Raw genomic sequence first — 5,424 nt, forward strand, 5'->3', positions numbered from 1 at the left:
CTTCAACTTACTTCGATCCTGTGCAGTAGTCGTCCACACCCCCACCCTCCCATACCAGACAGTGATGCAGCCAGTTTTAATGTTCTGCACGGTACATCTGTAGAAATTTGCAAATGTTTTTGGTGACATACGAAATTTCCTCAAAATCCTAATGAAATATCTCCAGCGTCGTGCTTTCTTGGGAGCTGCATCGATATGTTGGATCCAGCTTAGATCCTCAGAGATACTGACACCCAGGAAATTAAACAACCCGAGGCAACATCCATGGAGAAAAACAAAGCATTGACATTCTGGGCTGAGGCCCCTCATCAGGACTGGCTGAAAGGTCAGTGCTGATAAAGGGTCTCAGGCTGAATCATCGACTCTCTATTCCTCTCCATAGATGCTGCTTGACCTGCTGAATTCCTCCAGCATTTTGTGTGTGGTACTCTGGATTTCCAGCATCTGCAGAATCTGTATTTTTTACTTAAGCATTTTTTTAAAAAGTTGGTCAAAGTAAGAGTAAGTTGAATAAGTGTGATGGTGAAGAGACCTTGTTGCTCTCTGTTCAATGAAAAACTGAAAGAGGAATGGGACATCCATGGTGAAAATTAGTCAGCTGGATCCAGGAAATTGTTGAAAAGAGTTGGAGGGCACTGACAGCACGTGAGAAGCAAGTGGATCAGCAGAGAAAGAACAGAGTCCAAATAAAGAGTGGAAAAAGTAGCTCTGTGGGAGAAAAGCCGGCTGAAATAATTTGGCTATCAGAACTGAACTGCTTACAGACTTGAGAAGGATGTAGAAGTGGGATACCATTTACTTCTGCTTAGAATCTGTGGAGCAAAGATCGCCATGGAAATGAGGTGAATGACTGGGTTCAATAACATTTCCTTCACAATCTCCCTCATGTGCACGACAAGACTGTATGCTTAACCCCCAGTCTACTTGCTTTATACTTAAGACTGTAAAGCTAAGCACAGGTCCAATGCCATATTTAAGATTGCCAATGACACCACTATAGTTGGCCAAATCAAAGGTGGTGACGAATCAGAATATTGGAAGGAGATTTCAGATTTCACCATGCAAATAGTGGATGATCACCAATCAAGTTGTAATTGTCTCAGCCAATTACGGCCTCAGAATGCTGGTCCTCCTGTTTTTACCACATAAAACCCAATATGGCTGCTATGTATTTCACTGTTCCGAATGTCATTCCCACGGGAATTATATTTTAGCTAGTATAAGTTCTTAATTGGTTACTTGTAGGCTTCAGTTTAGTATCTTTGAAATGTCTCCCAAACTCATTTTCTGGAATGACTAATGCAGACAAGTCAGTATCAAATTCTACTTTAATTATTTTACTATTCACTTCAGGTGTAAGCCATACTGCTTTTCTCTTGTTAGTCTCCACATTGCAAATCTCAAGGATATTCAGTCCTGTGTCACCCTCATCATTATTAGATTTTTTTTTAATCAAAGCATTACAGTTTTTGAAACTGTGATTCACTTTTAAATCTTTTCCCCCATTACTACTTCTCCTGCATCATTTTCCAGCAGTCCGATATCCACTCTTGCCTCTCTTCTACAATTTATGTAACTGAAGAAACTTTTAGTATCCTCTAGTATTATTGGCTAGCTTACTTTCATATTCTATCTTTACCTTAATGACTTTTTAATTGCTTTCTATTGGTTTTTAAAAGCTTTCCAATCCTCTAACTTCCCATAAACTTTTGCTCTATTATATGCCCTCTCTTTGTCTTTTATATTGGCTTTGATTTCTCTTTTTAGGTACAGTCATGTTATCTTGCCTTTAGAATACTTGTTTCTCTTTGGGATGAATATATCCTGTGCCTTTCGAATTGTTTCCAGAAATTCCAGCCATTGCTGCTTTGCCATCAACCCTGCCAGTGTTATTTTCCAATTAACTCTGGCCAGCTCCTCTCACATGCCTCTGTAATTCCCCTTGCTCCACTGTAATACTGATACACCTGACTTCAGCTTCTCCTCAAATTTCAGGGTGAATTTGATCATATTATGATCACTTGCCCCAAGGGTTCTTTTATCTTAAAGTCCCTAATCAATTCAAATTGAACCGAATTGAGTTGATTTATTACTCACATCCTCCTATATATGGGGAGTAAAAATCTTTACATTACATCTCCGTCTAAATGTTCAATGCACAATTTATAATAATTTCTAATAAATATTATGTACAACAGGATAGTCAATGTAACATAGAAATACAGTTGCATCAGCCTGATGGACTGGTGGAAGAAGCTGTCCCGGTGTCTGCTGGTCCTGGCTTTTATGCTGCGGTACCATTTCCCAGATGGTAGCAGCTGGAACAGTTTGTGATTGGGGTGACTCAGGTCTTTAATGATCCTTCGGGCCCTTTTTACACACCTTTCTCTGTAAATGTCCTGAATAGTGGGAAGTTCACATCTACAGATGCACTGGGCTGTCCACACCACTCTCTGCAGAGTCCTGCGATTGAGGGAAGTACAGTTCCCATACCAGGCAGTGATGCAGCCAGTCAGGATGCTCTCAATTGTGCCCCTATAGAACGTTTTAGAATTTGGGGCCCATACCAAACTTCTTCAACCATCTGAGGTGAAAGAGGCACTGTTGTGCTTTTTTCACCACTCAGCCGGTATGTACAGACCACATGAGATCCTCGGTGGTTTATGCCAAGGAACTGAAACTGTTCACCCTCTCATCCCCAGATACATTGACATCTTTAGGGGTTATAGCCTGTCTCCATTCAACCTGTAGTCCACAACCAGCTCCTTTGTTTTTGTGACGTTGAGGGAGAGGTTGTTTTCTTGACACCACTGTGTTAGAGTGATGACTTCTTCTCTGTAGGCTGTCTCATTATTATTTGAGATTAGGCCAATCAGTGTAGTGTCATCAGCAAATTTAATTAGCAGATTGGAGCTGTGTGGAGCAATTCTGGTTCATTGCACAAGTCAAACTTCCAAGCAAATTGTGTGCTCTTCCTTCAATTACACTCAGAAAAACTGGCACTTGATTCCCATTGTCTATGTCATTTGCTTCAAAACATTGCTCTATTTGTCCAGTGTACAATATCCAGTTATCTCTTGTGCAATCAAACACATCTTTCTGAAGGAGACAGCCATTTCTGTTGTTTTTTATTTCTTATCACCCCAGTACTCATTGATTATCAACTCACGAATTTCATCTGTTTTCTGCCTTTTTAAAATCTAATGCTTCACTGCAATTCTGAAGGGAAAAAATGTGCTGTGCTTTTTTTTTCAAAAGTTCAGATGTTTCTCTCCCACTTGCATCAAAAAAAAACACATGCTGCGCTTTAACAGGTAGGAGGTAGTCTGGGGTTTATCTTAAAACTTACTCATCATCTGTTATACTTTGTAACTCCAGAAATTAATTGAAAGAAGACAGGAGGTGTCTGTCTACTTTGTTTCAGTTTTGGGAGGTGTGCACATATGACATGATGACATCATGGCAATGCCATCCACTTACTTTTACATACAATCCACAATGAATTATATAAATAACAAAGAATAGCTAGTTGAACAATATATTCACAATATTAATCAAATAGTACAGAAGTAGTAAATATGCAACAGGTAGAACCTTTTACTTAGAAGTTTGTGAAGATTTGGAATGTCATTTAAAACTTGGACAAACTTCTATAGCTGTGCGTTGGAATGTATATGGACTGGTTGCATCATGGCCTGGTATGGAACATCAATGCCCCTAATACTTGCGCATTGGTTGTTGTTGTCGTCCTGCTGGATGCAGTCTTTCACCGTGTTCAATTGTGTTTCCCGTAATTACTGCTGCCCGCAAAGGGTTGTGACATACAGAAACATTAATAATACATTTACTTTGAACTTTGGGAGACAATAGACTCATGTTCAACGGTGGGGTCGTAGTTCAGCGTTAGGTGTGACTAGGAATAAGTGCATAGCTGTTGTGCAATCCTTCAGAAAAGACATTCAACATTCATCTCTCGAATGGTGAGCTCCAAAAGAAATCTCAAACAGACAGTTCGCCCAGTACGCTGACAGATTCGCGGCAATTGCTGTAACAATTACTGACTCCTACGTTCCTTGCATTTCACAAGAAACTACACGACAACAGTACTTCCGCGTCTGTAGTAACACCTCGAGAAATCAGTTGAACGGTCGGCAAGCCTCCCCCAACGGCCACATTGAACTGGCTCAACCTCGCACCAGCCTCACCTCTCGCCACGTATTGCTGTCCCAATGGTCCCGCAAGAAGACGCGCGCCATAGTGGACGCTCTCCCACCCCGCTTCCCTCCTGCTGCCGCTGTGCCCTGCGGCACTCTACCCTTCACGTCCCTTCGCAACTCCCCTTCCATGTTTGCGCCCGCATTCCCAATTCTCGGGTCCGCGCTGTAAAACTGACCCAATTGATCCAACTCCCGTCCGCTTTCCGATCGCATACGTCTCAGACCATCTCTCTCTTTTGCGTCCGCTTTAAAGTCTACTACAGACATACACACCTGACACAATACACAGACACAGAAACCTGACAACGACACATGCACACAGATCTGATACAGACATCATCATCAGGTGCCATGCCCAGTTTGAGTTTTGACTGCCATGGCCCACACACTCCTGTTTCGGGTCAAGCGGATCAATTCATTGGTATTCATTTCCAGTTCTCTGGCTGCTGTCTCCATCATCATTTATCTTTGCCTTCCTCTTGCTTTCTTCCCTTCAATCTTTCCCATAATTACCGTGCATTCTAACTCCTCTTTCCTAATCCCATGTCCAATGAAGTTAAGTTGCCTTTTCATGATCTCATACATTATTTCTCTTTTTGTGCTTGCTCTGTTCATGACATCCTCGTTAGATATTCGTTTCCTCCATGATATTCTTTGCATCCTCCTCAAAAACCACATCTCTGCTGCTTCAATTCGTTTCCTCATGTTACTAGATATTGTCCAATATTCTGAGCCATATAACATAACTGGATAAACGTAACATTTCAGTACTCTGAGGTGGGTTGTCATGCCCAGTTTAATGTTGGTCAGTACTCTATACTCTTCATTCCCGTAAAGGTGTCTTTTGCCATCCCTATTCTTCTTTTGAAGTCCATGTCGCACCTGCCATCTGATGTCACCCAGCTTCCTAAGTAGCAAAGGTTCTGTACTTGTTTTATGTCTTTCCCGTTTATTCTCAGCCTGCAGATAGGATTCTCCCTCTGTTGGGACATATAGACAGCAATAAACACAGAAAACAGGCACAGACGCCTACAGGCACAGACCTGACTCAGGCACATACAGACACACACAGACACCTGACAGAAACACAGATCTGACACAGACATATAGACAGACCTGGCACAGACAGACGCATGCACAGCCAGACCAGACACACGTGACCACGTGACCGCGTTCCCCGCTACGACGTGGCAGAGCTGGAGCCCCG

The sequence above is a fragment of the Hemitrygon akajei genome, chromosome 16 (assembly GCF_048418815.1).
Source record: "Hemitrygon akajei chromosome 16, sHemAka1.3, whole genome shotgun sequence".
Lineage (NCBI taxonomy): Eukaryota > Metazoa > Chordata > Chondrichthyes > Myliobatiformes > Dasyatidae > Hemitrygon > Hemitrygon akajei.